General features: G+C 37.6%; 1 protein-coding gene across 1 annotated transcript in view; it reads left to right on the top strand.

The window, feature by feature from the left end:
- Nucleotides 1–2,729: 2,729 nt before the first annotated feature.
- The window catches only part of LOC150090810 (uncharacterized), a 214,884-nt gene continuing 196,147 nt past the window's right edge, over nt 2,730–21,466 (top strand). The window contains exon 1 of the mRNA XM_090374183.1: nt 2,730–2,862. The gene's annotated coding sequence lies outside the window, so the exon portion shown is untranslated. The remainder of the gene's footprint in view (nt 2,863–21,466) is intronic.

Genomic DNA, 21,466 nt, shown 5'->3' with positions numbered 1-21,466 from the left:
AAACTGGATCAAATACTGTTTTATGATATTAAGTTGATTATTGGTAACTATTGTTGTATGTATATTATACATTAAAAATTCGAGATAAATTCAAGCTAAATTCGCATTTAATTTTCAATTACATTATTTCATCATCGTTATATCGCCCCCACCCTCCAAGTCAAACAGTCTGAATTTGCCACTGGTTCTGCATATGACCACTGAATTAGCAAAGCAGTTTTTGTTAAGTCGAACTGCCTTTAAACTAAATGTGTCATTGTTGACCATTTCGAGAGAGCTCGTAATTTGTTGTGTAGAATATTGACCCGGAAAGAGAATGGCTTCAAGTATGATTTGCAATTCTTGTGAATCTCGTTTCAGAGGGATTGTCCCTGGAAAACCAGGTACGTCTCGCCCCGCTCAATGCAAAAAAAAAAAAAAAAAAACAACAACCCCATAACCAAGCGAAACAATTTTGATTGGACCCAAAGGCAAAGCGGCGTGCGCTCTCTACGGTATTTTACTAATATATTTGCACATCTTTCTATATTTGTACTATACTGTATATATAATTTATTTTCGGTTATTTCAAATCTTGGTTTCATCGAAAAATTTCTTTCTAGTTTTTGGTTGCCCTCCTGATCAAGTTTTACAAATAAGAATATACATATAAGGTATGCACTGAATCCATCATGAACAATAAAAATAAATTTTCTGTTTATACTCCGGGTCAGAGGAGTTCACAAGATGGAGAGAATACAAGAAACAACCCTACAGGTGCGACCCTAGGGTTTTTGGTGCCCCAAGGCAGAAATGTATTTGGCGCCCTCGAAATACTTTTATTAAATGTTATTATAATAAAATTTTGAATTTCGGAGTCCTCAGACGTTACTTATCAGGCTTACTGTGTTCCGCCGGCCCTGCAGCACTGTATTTAGCAGTCACTGGTTTGGACACCGATCACTCAAAGCACGTGTACTTATGTACCCATGCGCCTGATACTCTTCTACTACTGGAAGCGTTTTATCGCTTTACGACAGAAATGGTTTTCGGTTTTTCATAACTAGGGTTGTCCACCTCGCAAGAGAATTAACCCACTATAAATAAGCACAAATAGATTTTTTTTTTTTTTATTTAATTTATGTAGTGTGTTATTTCCGTTTGCAATATTGCATTTGCAAAAGTAGTTATAATTATTTCTTATTATTACTTTTGCAAATATCATTACAATAAAATTAGGATTAAATATTTTAAATCAAAGAAAACAAAATGAAATATTATAATGAATTTTGAATGAATGAAGTTCCATTGTTCGCCTAAGTTTCCCCTCCAACTTATAAGGTGAAATTTTCATATCATTTTTCACCTTCATAAAAAATAAACCGATCATAATGAAGGTAATTTGGAATATCAGAGCAGCGCGCTACGATGAGAACCTTCAATGCTAAGAAAATCAACACCAGAATAGCCACAAAATACTAGATATGAATAGGTATTTAGTATAGAAAAAGAAACAGTTCGAGACGACCTTGTCCTTCCTGAACATTCACATTTTGTGTGGGAGCTTTTTCCTTTTATAAGAACGGTCGTTGCTATTATTATCAATTTAGAATAATTGATTGCTACTTTCAATTGTCATAATAATTATAGACTTCAAGTTTTAATAATTACAACTTACGGAAGAATATTTCTGCTAATCACGACATTTAAAACAAAAACTGAAGTCGCGCCTAATGTTTTATGAAATCGATAAGTCTAGACCTGAAGAAAGAAGTACACTATATACATTCAATAAATATTATTAATATAAAAACGCTAGGATAAGACAAGAAATTATTACATTAACCAACACAGCAATCAGAGGATTCGAAGAGAAGAACCTTTAGTTTTTTAATTACAAAAAAAAAAAAAAAAATCTTTAGACATGACAGAAAATGATCAACAATAAGTTTTGATTAGTTAATTTTATATAAAAACATTTGAATGAGATAATTAGCACCTAATTTTGATTGCAACACATAAAAAAAAAGGTGCTCAAATGAATCGTAATTACTCACACTGCACGATTTTGTACCATTGATAAACTCAGTTTTCGATAATCAAGTATAAATAACTAAAGTAGACCAATTATTTAAATATTGGAATTATAAATATAATCAAACTTGATCAACATCGTTAAAGAAGAGCAGTCTATTAGTATACCCAGTTCTATACTGGTACTTGTTTAATTAATTGCCTTCGGCTGTTTAATGGATACTACGGTTATTCTCAGATAATATAACTGGACGTTTTTTTCTTAAGAACCTTTTTTTTTCCGTTTCCATTTTGACGTCTTTCTGCTCAGAACTTGAAGGTTTTTCCAATGTGCTCTGTTGTTAGGCGTACATCTACACGGTTGTCAGGCGATCACCCTCCACGGGTTACATGACATCCTGCCTGGGTGCCAGCCCTGCGGTGCGGCAGCAAGTTCTTACCTCCGCCCTTCGGGGTAAGCTACGTCATCATTAGCCGCTCTACCCACGAGAAACACCCAGCACGTGGGGAGAGGCGACCAATCAAGGGAGGGAGATACCCTGTGACGCACGGTCTCTTTCCCCCTTATATGGATAGCTGACGACAACACTCGCTTCCCCCACCCTTTGCTGTCCCTATCCTGGGGTCGGGTTAGACCCAGAAGCCTGTGCGTTTCATAATTTGAAGAACGGATCTCCCCATGTTCTCCCACCGCGTTCGACATCATTTTTCTGACCGCTGGTAAGAGGGCTGCGCTGCAATACTTGACCTGTCCGCTAAGGTTCGAGTAGTATAAAGTTGCATAATGACTTCATGTACAGAACTTTAATATGCTGGGTTACACTGAAACCATATAAAAATGTCTTAAAGGTAAGCACTTTGCATAATAAAAAAAAAAGCTGAGGCTGTAATGCTTTAGGTTACAGTATTATTGTCATAATTTTTTAAAATAATTTTATATATTTCTTACTTACCATTTTTCTCTTTTATTTGGAGGCAAAATAAAATGAAACGTTTAAACTGTACTCAAATTAGCAGCCACCTTCCATTTGGACAGGATAGGGTTAAGAGCTGTCGTTGTAAGGAGAGGGTTAGGCTAGGAGGCAGTGCAATGTAGTTGTCGCTGGCAAGCAGCGTCGCATATGAGACAAGGACTTTTTTCTTTCTTTTTTTTTTTTTCTGTTTTCCGTGTAGTTGAAGAGAGGATTCGCAACTGGCTCTGTTATAACAAATAATAGCACTGAGAAATGCTCTCAATTTTTTCCTTTTTAAATGGCAGAACTGGAAGTAAAATCAATGTTTTATAAGTGAAAACTTAAATCCTCAAACATAAGTATCTACTTGCGCTAACAACGCCACGTATTCAATAACTAATAAAAAAAAAAGACGACATCCAAAAGACACGAAAAACTGCTTAATATACTTTTCGTTACTAGTGTATTTCAGACTAAACATTCGCCAACTTATGACCTACAAACAGTTGTAACCTTCAGAAAGACTGATTAATGTTATTTAAAAAATAATCGCCACTCAATTTTGGCGGAAGGATATGTACAGCACGGAGGCACTGCTCGCAATATTACAGGTTGCGGGTTGAAATTTTGTTTACTTGTAAATAAATGTTCCTCGACTGTTGGAAATGTTTTTATAAGATAATTATGGTCTTTTATATTATCCTTACTGGAATCTGAACTTACACAGTGCATTTGTTTATGGCTACGAATGTAATTAACTTATAATTACACGAAAGAGTTAATGCATATTTTGCACTTTTTTTTTTTTTACTACAAAATTGTGTTTAAAAACAATATTTAACCCGATTAAACTATCGCACATCTGAGTGTTTTTTATGTGTTGCACAATTATAGAAGAGGGAATTAAATGGCAACTGTAAAAAAAAATGAAAGAAATGAAATCGAAAGTGTATTACAAGTTTTAATCATACCCCTCCTCCTCCCACCCTTCACAACTATTTCGAAGTTAGTATTGAAGTTGAACCAAAAAAAAATATTAAGCGAAAAGAATTGTAATCACAGCACAATCTTGTAATTTATAAATTTCAATGCTTAACTACTATTTATTCGAACAGTTCGAGACTTAAACGTTGGCAACATAAACATGTGATCTGTCAGTGATAAATGGAACTTGAATCAACGTGCAACACCTTTAATCCTTTGAACACATTTTTTATTTTAACAGTATTCGCTGATTTCATTATTATTTTTGGAGGTACTATATGTCATCTCTATTATTATATTGTGTTATATTACAAAAAGAAAAGGTATTAATGTTCCATTGGAATTGCTCTCATATAGAATTCCTAGTTTCATGATACAGTTAAGCTTGGCATTTGATTTTGATGTTTGAACACCCCCCAAATTTAACCTTTCCATAACTCATTATACCTTTCAAGAAATAATTTCAACTTTGATGGTCTTTTTGTTTTCAAGAAATACTGACTCTCATAAATTTTTATGAGTATTATTAGATAAACTTTATAACCACTGTGGTATATTGAAGTCATGAAAATATTATATTGCTGCCTTTGTCTGTCCATCAACGTTGTTGTCTTCCTAGTTTTCTTTTAGCTCCTCTTGGGTACCATTATATTATTTTCATAGTCCATCTGTCGTCACGCCTTCGAGCTATGTGTCCTGCAACAAGTCTATTTAAATTTTTTTAGTTTTGATAAGAATGCCCTTTACTTGAGTTTGCTGCCAAATGCATGCATTTCTCTTATCCAACAATCTGATTCCATGCTTGAAATTCACCTGACTGCTTTTCTACACCTTAATTTGCACAAAAAAGGTTGCTTAATGTGAATTATATGTGGGATAGGGAGATGAAAAGAACTAATCTGATACATCACACCATAGTGGTTAGGAGTTTATGTAATCATTAAAACTCCTAACCAAAGTGGTTAGGGGTTTATGTCCTTCATTAAAAATATACTTGCATCTATACATTTTGAAACTGTTACTGTTGTTTGGTTTTTAGGAGCATTAACAACTAAGGCCATATTGCTCCAGGATATGCGGTGGTCATTCCCTGACCTTTCCACATCCTCCGTATTTGGTGGTGACGGGCTCGAACCCCGGTCTAATCAAGAAGCGTGTGCTATGCACTGCTGCTGCTCCTTACCACCTGGCTACGGAGGCACCATTTTGAAACTACTCTTTGTGATCTATGTTGATGATTAGGTTGTCACTGTAGCCACAAATTTTAAAATTTTTTAGCTCACCTACCCACACACACACACAATAATCAATAACGAAAATGTTTACATCTCTAATAATAAGTTTAGATTTAGATCTCTCCAGATATTTGGCTCTGGAATGAAATTTGATTAACACATCATATTTCCATACAGAACTATTCACAGAATCTTTGTGAAAAACTGTTTGCAGATGAATATTGGTTTTCATGTAAACCCTGGCTTGTAGTTGTGAAGGATGTTATGCACAGCAATGTGCCTTCTGTATACAATAAAGAATTCTTCTTCTAAATTAGAGAATTTTTTTGTATGAAAACCCCAAACAATGAAAAGTATTAGAACCTAAGTATTTAGTGCCAGTGCATGAGTTGAATGTCGAGGTGAATTACAGAAGCCAATTCAGAACAGAGCCATGGAAGTATGTATACAAAAGGCATGCAGTAGAAACAGAATATCTATGAGACAGGGAATGGAGAGACTTTGTAAGAGACGGATCAATAATTAACCTGACTGCTCTTCTTTGAATGGAGTCTAGAAGCCTGAGAGAGGTTTTGGGTGCACCACCCCAGATGGGAAAACAATATGCCATGGAGGGTGGATTTTAGATTTTTACAGATTCAGTAGCTGTTTAGAAAAAAAGTAAAGCTGATAGTAAAAGAAAAAACCCAGTTTTTTTTAGATGCAGAGGAAGCAATAATTGTGATGTGCTTATATCAAGAGAGATTAGAAGATAAGTTAATCCCTAAAAGAGAGATGTGATCTTCTCTAGAGATCCCAGTGCCATCAAAGATAAGCATAGGAGCAGTAGACTGCTTTTGTGAGATATAAGACAGGACTGAATTTTAGAAAGATTGGAATCAACTAGGTTATCCTTGCCACCTACTGGAGAATTATGAGATCAGCATTTAAGGAACTGGTAGTGGATATTTGAGAAGTTACCCCAGGGGCTCACATCTGATGAGTATGGGCTTGCACACCCATGGTCCTGAGCTGGATATCATTCTTCTCTCTTTTGGCGATTCCCTCCTACTTTTCTCTCTCTCACTCAGGGTACTCAAATTTTTTTTTTGGCTGGTGCTTGCACCATATGGCTAGTAATAATAAGTTGAAACTGTCTGTGCAGGGCATCATCAGCCATTTTCAATCCACTGCAGGATGAAGACCTCTCCGGCAACTTTCCAGTTCCTTCTGTTTTGTGCAAGGGCCATCCATTTACTGCCTATGAACTCTTGAATTTCATCTATCCATCTCCATTGTTGTCTTCCAGGTTTTCTTTTAGCTCCTTTTGGGTACCATTCTGTTATTTTCTTAGTCCATCTGTTGTCATGCCTTCAAGCCATGTGTCTTGCCCAAGTCCATTTCAATTTTTTTAGTTTTGATAAGAATGTCCTTTGAGTTTGCTGCCTAATCCATGTATTTCTCTTCTTATCTAACAGTCTGATTCCTAATATAATTTGTTCATTCTTCACTGTGTAGTTTTTAGCTTCTCTTCCGTTCTTTTGGTGAGTGCCCAGGTTTCACTTCTATCCGGAATTTTTTCTTTTCTTGACTTCCAGCCATTTATCATTATTACAGCTAATGACTTGCCCAAGATAAGTATGTGACTCCACCTTTTCGATTTCGGCTCCTTCAATGATTATATCCTTTCTTGTGGCTTACTTGTTCATCATTCCTTTTGTTTTAACCATATTCATCTTTAGTCCCAAATCCTTTAATTCCACATAACTGATTAAGATTTTCCTCTAATTTTTTTGGATAATGGCTTATGATCACAATGTCATCTGCAAATCGTAAATGGTTTAGGTACTTTTCATTCACATTGACTCCTTTCTGTGACCATTCCAATCTTCCTAAAGCTTCTTCAGGGCAGCAGTAAACAACTTCAGAGATATTGTCTCCTTGTCAAACTCCTTTCTTAATTTTAAATTTTTTACTGTCTTTGTCTAGTCTAATAAAGGAGATAGTGTTCTCATATATTTTCTTCAAAATCGTAATATATGGGATGTCTATGCCTTGTCTCTCCAGTGCCCAAAACATTGCCTTATGCTTTATAGAGTCAAATGCCTTTTCATAATCCACAAATCCTAGGCATAATAGCGCTTTATATTCATTTGCTTTCTCCATTAGCTGTGATATTACGTGAAGGTGATCCATAGTTGAGAATCCTGTCCTAAAGCCAACTTGCTCTTTCGGTTGATTCTCAACAAGTATTGTTTTCTAATCTGTTTATTAATGACCCTTGTGAACAGTTTGTAGATGTGGGACAACAAGCTAATTGGTCTATAATTTACAATTTCTGATTGTATCTCCTTATGCAGCAAAATTATGATTGCATTATTCCACTCCTTAGGCATGCCTTTCCTAATGTATTTTGTGAAGTCTTGCCAGTTTCTGTTTCGTGTCTATTCCTACTAATTTTCACAACTCTATAGTAATTTCATTTTCATCTGGGGCTTTTTGATTATTCATTTTCTTCAATGCATGTTCTACCTCATCAGGATGGATATCAGGTATGTCGTATGTGTTGCTAATTTGTAATCCATCTTCCCCACTGCTTGCATCATTTTGTTGCTTCTTATATAATAATTTATAGTAGTCTTCTGCTATTTCAATTATGTCGTCTCTGTTTTTTATAAGTACACCATCACTATTCTTCAGTTTCAGTATCATTTGTCTTTCTGTATTACTGCTCATGATTGCTGATTTAAGTCCTTTGTTTTCCCTTAATGCTTGTTCAACTTTTCTAGTGTTAAATCTTCTTATGTCCTATCTGAGTCTCTTTCTAATGGCTTTGCATAACCCAGTATACTCAATTTTTTCCTTGTCAGTGTTTATCTTGCTCTTCATTTGCCATCTTCAGTTCAACATGGGGGGGGGACTAATAAATTAACAGTAGCCGCTGGCAGAGGCGAAATTGATTCTTGCACTGCTTCTATTGTAATGTAATTGAGCAGCAGCCACAATAAATACATGGGCTATGTTAGGGTAACTAAGAGTAGAAACAGGTGCATGTACACCAATGCTAGGAGTATAGTTAATAAATTTGATGAGCTTGAAGTTCTAGTCAAGACATCAAAGGCAGATATTGTTGGGATATCAGAGACGTGGTGTCACACAGACATAAGCAGTGCAGAATTAGAATTTGGGGAGTACAATGTGTATACAGAAAGAATAGACAAGACAGAAAGGGAGAAGGGGTTATGCTGTTAGTTAAGAAACACATAAAATCTAGGGAAATGCATCCAGTTGATGTTGTTGGACAATGCAATGTTGAGTCTGTTTGGTGTGACATAAGCACCGGGAATGGAAAAATGAGAATAGGTGTGTGTTATAGGCCTAATGAATCTGATGATCAATTGTGCAGAGAGAGAGAGTGGGCCAGTAAATCAGAATGTCTTATAATGGGGATTTTAATTTTCCAGATATTGACTGGAACTTGTGGGTTGGTCACTCGCACACTAGCAAGACTTTTGTGGATTTATTGGATGACTGTTTTCTACAGCCACATGTTCGAGAGGCAACCAGAGAGAGTAATACTTTTGATCTGATTATCAGCAGTGATTATTCATGCATTAAGAATTTGTAGATAAAGGAACCACTGGGTTGACAGTGATCACAATGTACTGATGTGGGAATTACTTAAAGATGTAACTACCATCAAGGCTGAAGGGAAGGGCTATTGCTTTCGAAAAGGTGACTACAGGGGTCTCAGAAAATGGGAAGCCTTCATGGACTTAATTTTTCAGGCTGGCTACTAGGCTTTTCATTCCAAGTAAGAAATACTGTTCAAGGTTTAGGCCTAAATGGATGTCAAATGAACTAATGAGGCTTGTGGCAGAGAAGAAAAATGTATAGGATGCATATAAAGTAGCAGGTGACACAGAAGCCTATGGAAGATATAAACTAGTCTGTAATCAAGTCACAAAGGAGGTTAGGCAGGCAGAGGCAGATTATGAGAAATCCTTGGCAAAGGATGCAAAGAAAAACAGCAAAGAATTCTTTACTTATGTAAACTCTAGAAGGAAAGGGATGAATCAGATTTTTTTTTTTTTCTTGTTTAGTTGTTGATGCATCGGCTTCTGTGGCCATAATGCACCTCCCAAAGCCTTTGCATTTTACTCTGATCCAAGCCTGAGGTGGGATGAATCAGATTGGACCACTTAACATAGATGGGTTGACTATTGATGATCATGCTCAGGCAGCTGATAAACTGAATGAGTATTTTGCATCTACATTCACACATGAGGAGTTATTCAATGAGGGAATTGCCAGAAGTTTATCAAACTCTAAGAGGTAGCTAAGTGATTTTGTAATAACTGAGAGCAAAGTGGAGGAGAAATTGTTGAAGTTGAACATAAAAAAAGGCACCGGGGGGGTGGATGGGATCTATCCAGTTATATTAAAGGAAGTAAGCAAACCCTTAGCCATAATTATGAGAGTTTCTTTGGACTCAGGGGAGATCCCCATGGACTGGAGGTGTGCAAATGTATCAGCAATTCACAAAGGGATTCAAAAAGGTGACACGAGTAACTATAGACCTGTTAGTTTAACTTGTGTTCTGGAGAAAATAATGGAATCACTGGTTAAAGAAGCATTGCAGGATCATCTAGACAAGACTGCAGCAATAATTCAGACACAGCATGGATTTGTTAAGGGAAAGTCTTGTCTGACAAATTTGATAGGATATTATGATGTGGTTACAAAGGAACTGCACAAAATAATTTGATATCATATATTGGATTTCAGGAAAGCTTTTGACACTGTTGCACATGGAAGACTATTGTACAAATTGGAGCAGAATGGTATTAAGGGTAAGTTGCTACAATGGATAAAAGGATGGTTAAGTGGGAGAAGACAGAGGGTGGTAATCAATGGGTGCTGCTCTTCATGGACTGATGTTATAAGTGGAGTTCCACAGGGTTCGGTGTTGGGCCCATTGTTGTTTTGTATATTTATCAATGATATTGATGAAGGAATATCAGGTTTAATGTTCAAGTTTGAAGATGATACAATGGTTGGCAGGGTTGTTAATGACAGTAAGAACAGTATGCTACTCCAACTGGATCTAGATAAGTTGAGCAAATGGACTGCGAAGTGGCAACTGAAGTTTAACATTGACAAATGCAAAATACTGCATATGGATAGTGATAACCGAAGAGAAATGTACCAACTGTGTGGTACTACACTCATGGAAGTGGAAAGTGAAAAAGACCTAGGGGGTAATCGTGCAGTCAAATATGAAGTTCGCTGAGCAGGGCAGGTCATGGAGTCTTGTCAATGATATATAGGAATTTTGCTAGCAGGGACAGTGAGGTGATTATCCCGTTATACAAGGCAATGGTCAGGCCACACCTAGAGTACTGAGTACAGGTCTAGAGGCCTCATTTTAGGCCGCCTCCGTAGCCAGGTGGGAAGGAGCAGTAGTGTGTAGCACACGCTTCTTGATTAGACCGGGGTTCGAGCCTGTCACCACTAAACATGGAGGATGCGGAAAGGTCAGGGAATGACCACCACATATCCCGGAGCAATATGGCCTTAGTTGCTAATGCTCCTAAAAACCAAAATAACAACATAACAACAGCCTCATTTTAGGAAGGATGTAGAGTTGCTAGAATGGGTACAAAGAAGGGCAACAAGATTGGTGAGGGGGAACAAAGGAGTGCTCTTACCAAGAAAGGCTTAACTTCTGCAAATTGCAGCACCTGGAGAGTAGGCACCTGCGAGGTGATCTGATTGAGGTGTATAAGGCCTTGAATGGTTTGAGCAAGCTGAATGCTAATGGGATTCTTCCTCTTGCTCAGATTAAGAACCTGAGGGGACACAGATTCAAATTGAGGAAAGGCAGTTGTAGAATAGATGTACGGAAATTGGCCTTTAGCTAGTCGTTAGTTGATTGGTGGAACAGACTTCCATCTTTTGTTGTGGAAATTGATAGTATAAATAAATTTAAATCTGAGCTGGACAGGTATTTGGAACGAATGGAGGGGTGAAATGGGAGGTTTTTTTTTTTTTTTTCTGGCTGATGCTGCATAAGCTTGCTTTCTTGCCTCATATGCCTCTGCTAATGCTAACATGACAAGTGTTTCTTGACTAATTTTTTTTTCTTTGTATTTCTTTTTACCTATAGGTTACTTGGGCTTTATCACTTTCAGAAAGTTGTATTCCTTGTTGATATCTTGCTCCTGAAAGGTCTGCAGAAACTCAAACTTGTTCCTAAGTTCCAGTGCATACTACTTTTTCTCTTCTTTCTCAAAGACCTTCATATTATTTACTCGAGTCAGTTTTTTCCTTTCTTTTCATACGTCTATATCAAATGTGCATCTTACTATTCTGTGATCACTTCTAATATTTACCTTGTTCAGGATGGTAACGTCATTCACAATATATCTTCTGTTAGTTAGTGAGGGTGAAGTCAATTTCATTAGTTGTTAATCCATTTGGGATCCACTTTCTGTTCACCTTTTTATCGAAAAAAAAAGTGTTCATTACTTACATTCCTCTAGTTTTTCATCTCTTTCACCATTTCTGTGCTGTTTTGTCTCTTTCCAACCTTAGCATCGAAGTCCCCCACAATGATGGTATAGTGAGTTTTCTGTTCATCTAGAAGTCTCTCAATTTCGGTGTACATTTCTTCAACCTTTTCACCATCATGGCTCGATGTTGGTGCATATCCTTATAACCTTTAGTTTGTACCACTTAGAAATCCTGATTAGTAGTCTTAACATCCTTGGTGATGTACTTTTGAATTTCAAAATTTTGTTTTTAATATATTTATGGACCAGAAAGCCAACACCACCTTCACTCATTTCTCTGTTTCCAATGGTGTATAGCTTATTTCCACTTGATAAACTTGTGATTCATTTCTTGTTTAAGCAAACTGATGATATTCCAGTTCACATTTTCTAATTCCTTTTCGAGCTCTAATATCCTATCTTCACGAATCAGCAATCTGACGTTGTAACAGGCCAAGTTCAGTTTCCGTGTATGGCAGACTGGTAGTACTCATTGATTCTTAGCACCCTCTGCTTCCACTCTAATCCTCTCGCTGCTGTAAGAGGGAGAGTGAAAGCTGCTGTGGACTGAGGATCATTTGTTTCATTTCTTTGTCGTATTTAATAAATTTCTGGAGGTTTTAGTCTTTTCCTCTTCACACTGACTAGTCGTCTTGAAGAGAACCACTCTACACATTTTTCATTACCAAAGTGACGTAACAGAGCTTACCAACGAGAAAGTGTGCATGAGTGAATTTTTGGAAGGCAGGCAAACCAGACTTCTCCTAAGTCTTCTAAAATAGAAAGATATTGGATTCATCGGTGTTTTAGCCTGAGTGTTTGATAACACACAGAATGCCTCTTCTCCTTCTAAGCCCCTGTGCAGGGCAAGGTTTCTCAAAACTGGAAGGTGGAATGTAATGTGCTGTTAATAACAAAACTATAAATAGGATTTCCAGTCAATAGAAGAAGGTAATTCATGTACAAGAGGAATAGTTGGGTAACATAAGCCAATATCTTGCTAGTGGATTGACACTGATGAAATTGATATTGGCGATTGATTTATTGGGTGCATAGTTGCCGATGCGCCCAATAAATCCCGAAACAAACAAACCTGGAGGTGTGCAGATGTATCCCCAGTTCAAGTGGGGCTTAGAGGGGAACAAGCATTGTTCGTGTTATCAGACACTCAGTCTAAAACATTGATGGATCCAATATCTTTCTATTTTAGAAGATTTAGGTGAAGTTCGGTTAGCCTGCCTCCCAAAAATCCACTTGCACACCTTCTCGATGGTAAGCTCTGTTACGTCACTTTGGTGGCAGTGAACATGAAGAGTGGTTCTCTTTAATGCACCTGGTCAGTGTGAAGAGGAAAAGACCAAGCCCTCCAGCACATGACAACACAACAAATTAAATGGCCCCAAGTTCCCTGTAGCTAGAGGATCAGAGTGGAAGCAGAGGGTGCTAAGAATCTCTGGGTTCAACTAGGCTGCTATGTATGGAACCTGAATTTGGCCTGTTACAATGTAAGATTGCTCATCGGCAAAGATAGGATATTAGAACTGGAAAAGGAATCAGAAAATTTGAATTGGAATATCACTGGCTTGACTGAAACAAGAAGAAATGAGTCACTTATAAGTTTATCAAGTGGAAATCTGCTGTACACCAATGGACACAGTGAAAAGAGCAAAGGTGGAGTTGGCTTTCTGGTCCATAAAGATATAAAAAAATAACATTTTGGAATTCACAAAAGTACAAAAACTAAGGGTTTATAAGGGGTACAAACTAAAGGTTATAATGATATATGCACCGACATTGAACCATGATGATGAAGAGATTGAAGAAATGTACACCGAAATTGAGACTTCTAGATGAACCGAAAACTGACTACACCATCATTATGGGGGACTTCAATGCTAAGGTTGGAAATTAACAAAACAGCACAAAAAGGGAAACTATAGGAAATTTTGAAAATGATGAAAGAAATTAAAGAGGTGAAAGACGTGTGGAATTTGTAGAATATCAAGGAATGTCAGAAACGAACACTTTTTTCAAGAAAAGGGTGAACAGAAAGCGGACATGGAAGAGCTCAAATGGATTAACAACTAATGAAATCAACTTTATCCTCACTAACAGAAGATGTACAGTATTGTGAACGATGTTACCATCCTGAAGGAGGTAAATGTTGGAAGTGATCACAGAATGGTAAGATGCACACTTGATATAGGTGTAAAAAAAGAAAGGAAAAAACTGACTTGAATAAATAATATGAAGGTCTTTGAGCTAAGAGAAGAGGAGAAAAAGCAGTATGTACTGGAATTTAAGAACAAGTTTGAGCTTCTGCAGACCTTTCAGGACCCAGATATCTACAAGGAATACAACAGCTTTCTGAAAGTGATAAAGCGCAAGAAACTTATAGGTAAAAAGAAATCCAAAGAAAAAAAAAAATTAGGTAAGAAACACTTGTCATGATGAACCAAAGACAACAAGTGAGGGGCAAGATAAACACTGACAAGGACAAAATTGAGTATACTGAGTTATGCAAAGCCATTAGAAAGAGACTCAGAGAGGACATAAGAAGATTTAACCCAAGAAAAGTAGAACAAGCATTAAGGGAAAACAAAGGACTTAAATCAGCAGTCATGAGCAGTAATACAGAAAGACATATGATACCGAAACTGAAGAATAGTGATGTAAAGTAAAAGTAAAGTAAAGTGCAGCCATTATCAACCCACTGCAGGATGGAAGCCTCCTCAACAAATCATGCTGAGGGAAAGTGGACCATAATCTGCCACGCTGGTCCAGTGCGGGTTGGCAGATTGACCGTATTCAGCAGTCAGGGGCTTGAACCCCGGTCTACTCAAGAGCGTGTGCTACTGCACTCCCGCTCCTGCCCACTCGGCTACGGAGGCCGTATTGTGATGGTGTACTTATAAATAGCACAGAAGGCATAATTCAAATAGCAGAAGACTATTATAAATTATTATATAAGAAGCAAGGAAATGATGCAAGCAGTGGGGAAGACGGATCACAAATTAGCAACACATAGGACATAGAACATGTATTGTAAAACATTAGGCCGCCGTAGCCTAGTGGTCAGGCGCGCAGGTGCATAAGTACACGTGCATTGAATGACCGGGGTTCAAGCCTGTGACTACTGAATACGGTGCTGTTTCTTGTATTCTGTCTATCTTGTGAACTCCTGACCGTTTGGTCGTCCCGGAGTATAAACAGAAAATTTATTTATTATTGAAAAATGTGAAAATAAAGTTACTGTAGAGTTGTTAAAATTGGGAGGAAGAGAAATGACACAGAAACTGGCAAGACCTTTCACAAAATACATTGGAAAGCTGAGGCACCTAAAGAGTGGAATAATGCAATCATAATTTTGCTGCCTAAGAAAGGAGATAAATTGGAAATTATAGACCAATTAGCTTGTTGTTCCACATCTACAAGTTGTTCACAAGGGCAGTGGCATAGCTAAGTTTTTTGGGCCCATTATTTTTATTATAATAAATTTTAATTAGGTATAATATAAAAAAATGTTGAATCATTTTACATAAACATGTAGTTTATTTATGATTTCTTTATAATTTTACAAACATGAAAATTAATATTACAATATGATACTACTTATTAAATACAATTTGACAAACATAAAAAATTACACTATAGCTAATAAATTTATGAAAAAAGTTAATGTTACTTTTAGTGCTTTTACATTTGCGATTAATAAAATTCATTTTACTGGGATATTTATGCTCAATAGCCAAAATTGCAGGATTGCACAGTCTACTTTGACCAATAGCATTTCTTTTATAATCTTTTATTATTCCTAATTTACTAAATGATCTTTTGGCAGAGGTAGCTGGCAGGGTAAAAAAATAACATAAATAAAGTAAAAATTTCTGAAAAGTCAAATAAAAAAATTGTTTGATAGACATAATGCTTATAAATCTTGTTTAATTAATAAGTGTGATTAAATTACACTATTGAATTGGCAGTCAGGGAGAGAGAGAGTACATATGAATACTTTTTTATGAGATTTTCACACTCAACTAATATATCAGCATTTGACATATTAGTTTTTTTTTTTTTTTTTTTTTGGTTCTAATATTGCAAAACAATTTTTTACTAACATCATACTTTCAAAACGATTTTTAATTTGTATTATAATTTTGTCTAAAGCAGTAAAAAACACTGATTTAAAAAAAAAACAACTAATCTCTATTATTAAACAAAAATTCTGAAGCTAATTCATTGTACTGTCTTTTAGTTATACGTTGTCGTTTGTCTTCAAATTAGGGATCTACCCCAAACTCCTTGGCAGTTTGCTCAGATTCCTATTTAATTTGTTTGTATGAATTTCGAACGTTTTGTAAATTTTTACTGACTCGGTCCAATACGGAAGTACATTCATCAAGGTCTATATCATGCTTCCTTCTGTAAAGTTTTTATTATTTATTATTATTATTATTAGCCATATGGTACAAGGAAGCCTGAGGCTTATGCTGTACCAGGCAAAAGAGAGAGAGAAGTACAAGGAAATCACCAAGAAAGAGAAGAATGATGATATCCAGCTAAGGACCCTGGGTGAGCCAAGCACATACTCACCAGATGTGAGCCCCCGGGAAGAAGCATAATTTCGCACATCACATTATTCAGAAATATACAAATGAAAATAAAATAAAATATCATCATTTGCGTCATTGTTTTAAGCGCGTCTCAGTCTGCTTTTTTAGTTGATTTAAGATTTATTTCTGTCAAAGTTTTTATAATATCTGCAAAACAAACTTTCACAGCTGTTATTGACCAGATGTTAATGTAACTTCAGATTCCCCAGTAAATTTAGAAAGAAAGAAGATCCCATCTTTTTGTACTATTTCCAAAAAAATTGTACAAAATTTGAAGAATGTCGAAAAATTATGAAACCTTATTACAACAATTTATGCTACCATTAATAACTAAACTGAAATTGTGACTTGCACAATGAATGTACTCTGCATTTGATTGGGTCCTTTTAATGCGTGACTGCACACCATTATAAACCCCACTTGTGGCATTAGCCCCATCATATCCCTGACCATACATTTTTCAATGGAATATTTAGTTTGTGTAATATTTTCATTTAATTATCCGTCATAATTTCTGCCTAATGATCATTCATGTCATAGAATCCCATAATACTCTGGCTGGCCTCTTCCAGGGTTGCCTGAGCTTTCTGACAGAGACCAAGTTAAAAAAAAAAAAAGAAGAAAACGAGGGAAATAGCTAAAGAGGAGGACGTTAAAGTGGGAAGGAAGAAGAAGAACGTGGAAAGAAGGCATCCTCCAGATGACAGAAGTAGGGAGGGAATGAAGTTTGGAGCTCCTGGCCTGGGGAGCCCACCCGCCGAGGGCCAAGGAAAGAAAAAAAATTGCAGGGTAACAGTTACCCTGCAAAGAGGTGCCATATGGTGTTTACACCCGAATGCATTTGTAGCACCTGACCCACCTTCCAGTATACAGGTGCAAAGTCATCCCACACCTGAAGGTGTCAGCAGGGTTTGAAGTTAATCCTACCTTGGATGGGGTTTGCAGTATATTGTGTGGAGGCGCCTCCGTAGCCAGGTGGGAAGGAGCAGCAGTGCGTAGCACACGCTTCTTGATTAGACCGGGGTTCGAGCCCGTCACCACCAAATACGGAGGATGCGGAAAGGTCAGGGAATGACCACCGCATATCCCGGAGCAATATGGCCTTAGTTGCTAATGCTCCTAAAAACCAAAATAACAATAACAATAGCAGTATATTGTACCCCGGCAGAGGAACAGTTTATCCTACCCCGTAGGGTTTGCAGTGCATTTTAGGTGGATTCCCTTTGTACTACTGTTGCCTAGGGGCTTGTTGTCTGGAGTATGTCTGAGTTGGAAGGTTGATTGAGCAAACTCGGTAAGGGCATGATAATAGAGCTCATCCTGCAGAAAAAGATGTTCCTGACGGTGTAGGTTTCCGTGTGTTTTTTGATCATTCTTGTCCTGTAGTCCTCACAATAAGGACAATAGTACATTACATTCTCCCAGCTTTCAGGTTGTCCGCAAGTGCAAAGTGGGCTTTGTTTGATGTCCAGATCTGTTAATTTTTTCCCGAAGGGTCTGTGTCCAATAAGTAAGAAAGTTACTTGGAGGCCCGGTGAAAACCAGGGAGGAGACTTTGGGTGAGTTTGGGCAACAGACGGTAGGAAAAGTTTGGTAATAGCTCCTTTGCTTGTGTTATCCCATGTGTCTTGCCAAATTTCGATGAGTTTGTTTGCAGTACGTTTTTTCTCTCTTTTGGGATCGTTGGCCAGATCAAGGTGGATGTCAAGGATCTCAGAGGGATTACCTCTCTTTAATCTTTGAAATAGGCCTCTCTTGATCACCTCAAGATACAGGGGTAGATATCCTGCGAGGACTTGAAGGGCCGGCGTACTAACAGTGTGACAGTCTCTAGTAACTGTGAGGAGCATAATTCTCTGAATTGAATCCAACTTAGCTTTATTGCTGGCTCTGGTACACCACACTGCTGCACTGTAGCAGACAATTGGCAAGAAAATGATTTCATAAATTAGTGCAAGTGCCCCCCATCATTTAATTCCCCAGTCTGCCCTACTAATTTTGGCAATGAGTGCTGTGTATTTCCTAATTTTGGTTGCGACATGAACAAGATGCAGGTAAAATGTCAACTTCGTATCAAGGATGATGCCCAAGTACAGTCAGTCCTCGTATAGCACGATAGTTGTGTTCCTAGAAACCCCCGTTCAATGCAATATCGTGCAATATAAACAGGCCCTATGGGAAAAATAGGGTTAGGTGCCGACCACCCAAGATTGAACACACATTTGTAACCAAAACATTACCAAACACAATAAATAATCCTAATAAACTACTTATGTATTTTATTACGACTGTTACTTAATAAACAAATATTGCTAATGCTTTTGCTTCTGTCGTAAGCAAACTTGTTTTTTTTGTTTGATTTTCTGTCCAAATAGATGACAGCCATTCCATCTCTTCCAATTCTTTGTCTTGATCTAATGGATTTTAATTACACTATGAGTTGTTCCTGCTATAAAAGTTGTTTTTATTTTCTCTGCATTCTTTCTAATTCTCGGCGTTGCCTCATTTAGGCCTGTAGCACGTGCAATATCACATGGTCTTTCATTTAGCTGAAAACATTTCACAATTTCATATTTTTTCTCTATCAACAGAGGCAGACTGGCCATAAGCCTTACCGGGGAAACGCTGGAGGCTGGTGTGAGTTTGGCCATAAACCATAGTATAAGGCCACTACAAATTTTCCCGGGTAAGAATTTTTGACCCAGTCCGCCTCTGTTTATCGATATTGCTTTTCTTTTTCTCTCTGAATCGGTAGTGTCTTCACAAGGACACTTCCTTTTCACACCTTTTAAGTATTTTATTAATTTTTAGGGAATGAAGCACAATTACAAAATGAGGAGGCATGCTTGATACACATAAACAAAGCTGCGCGCGTGTAGCAACTGAATAAACAACACCGTAAAGGCAGAGATACACCATTAACACCTCACATTTTACTAAAGCACATTTCTGGGGGTTACTACCATAAAACAATAAAAACAATTTTCAGTTGGGTTTCTGCTAGTGGAATCTGTTATAAACTGATAGTAAACTCGATCTTGTGGCATTTGCGATAATACCAATAGCTGGAATTGTGTGGGTCTTTACCTTATTATGGTGAAATGTGTTTCCCCTTCACTGATATAAAAAAAACATAAATACATTTTCAGAATCTTCTCTTCATTCCTATTGTGTTGCGTTCAGTTGGGGTGATTCCGCCTTTGACTGCCATTTCTTGTAAACACAAAGATGAATCGTGCATAAGCGAATTCGGTTTGTGTTATATACGATATCATTCCCCTATTTATAAATCGTATATGATCGAATTCGTGTAGTGTAAACACGTGTTATACGAGGACTGACTGTACTTTATTTCAGGGAACAATTTTATGAGTGCATCATTAATTTTTATGGTTGGTGGTCTGATTAGTTGAAGCAATCTCTTGAGCAAAATAGACTTGGTTTTCTCACTAGAAATAGTGATCCAGTGGTGGAGGCCCAGCTCTGAAGCTTTCTGAGGGCCAGATTGGCATTGACTTCCAACTGGGCTCGAGAACAAGCATAGATAACCGAGACTAGGTCGTCCGCAAAGGCCAAAGATACAGCACACTCAAGGTCAATCTCCAGGAACTTGTCCAAGACAGTGGACCAGAAGAATGGTCCAAGAACCGAGCCCTGAGGACAACCCCGGGTGACCAGCCTGGAGACTTGCTGGTACTTGGAGGTGAGCATGATCTTCCGCTGGTTTATGCATTTGTAAAGGTTGAGAGGCGTTTTGGCATGTCTAAGCCTCCTGAGGATGCTTAGCCGCCACAGGCAATCAAAAGCACCAGCAAAATTCACTGTGATGGCAAGGGAGTATTTCACATGACTATTTTTCACCAAAGCGATGAGATACTGAAGAGCATTCTCCATACCAGTTCCATGTTTGAATCTGAATTGGCGGGAGGATGCCAGGTTTGATTCCATGTAGTCTTTCCATCCAAGTGTGTAGAAGCCTTTCAAGCAGTTTGGAGAGAAGAGAAAGCAAAGCAATTTTTCTGTAAGAGTTTGGGATTTCTGGAGCTTTTTCAGGACCTTTGATGATAAGTTTTATATTAGCCTCCTTCCAGATTTTGGGAAAGTATGCAGACTCAAAAGTTGTTGAAGGTAGTTAGTAGGTGGTGAGGAAATCTTTCAGCAAACGTTTTTAAGGCATCCACCTCAAGAAGATCATTTCCAGCAGTTTTATTGTCTTTAGTTTTGTGCAGAGCAGTTTCAAGTTCATCCAATAAAAAGGCCGCTTCAGTTTGATCGGTTGCATATTCCTCATTCCTGGTAATAATACATTGTTGAGCAGACATGGGGTCGTTGTCATTCAGATAGATGAAGTCCATCATATTGTTGATGGATTCTTCCCAAGTTAGGGTGACTGAACCATCTGGTTGCAATGTTGAACACAGGACTTCTCTCCTGGGGAGTTTGTTGGTCACGATACGATATACCACCCTCCAGGGCTTGCTATTACCCATTGAGGAAACCAATTCCTGCCAGGACTTTTTCTTGGATTTTCTGATATTATCTGTGTAGGCATTTTGGAGTGATCTGTAGGTTTCTCTGGCAGCATCAATTTCAGGGAGAGGTAGTGAAGCATGAGCCCTCTGGAAGGCCTTGCGGGCATGATGTACTGCTTTTCTCTGGCTGTCCAATTCATGGTTACACCATGGGACAACAGTACAAAAAGGTCTGCATTTTGGAATGGCAGTAGAGCAAGCTTGATGATACTTTTGGTTAGTGTTATTGCATTATTCTCAGGAGTGGTTTGGGTCAGGATGATAGGATCGGTAGGTAGCAAGTCTTCAAGAACTTGGTAAAAGCGGTTCCAATCTGCTTTTTTTGATACAATACCTGATTTGGATGGTTTCCAGGCTGTTTTAAGATGCGGAGATTGGATGACATAATTAGTTTTCCAGTTCTTCATCATTTCTGATGCCAGTGCGGTCTGGTGTTGTGCTGTGCCACATTGGAGAGCGACAATTTGCATCCATTGTGATGAGAAGTTTACCCCCTGGGAGAACATTAAGAGCTGTCTGTATTAAATTTATAGTGTGAAATGGGTTGTCCTGGTTTACGGTAGATAGAAAGAACATGAAAAGACCCAAAGGCTGAATTTATAT

Source organism: Mastigoproctus giganteus, chromosome 1 (genome assembly GCF_048544385.1).
Source record: "Mastigoproctus giganteus isolate SK-2022 chromosome 1, ASM4854438v1, whole genome shotgun sequence".
Lineage (NCBI taxonomy): Eukaryota > Metazoa > Arthropoda > Arachnida > Uropygi > Thelyphonidae > Mastigoproctus > Mastigoproctus giganteus.
This window is presented reverse-complemented; position numbering and strand designations above follow the sequence as displayed.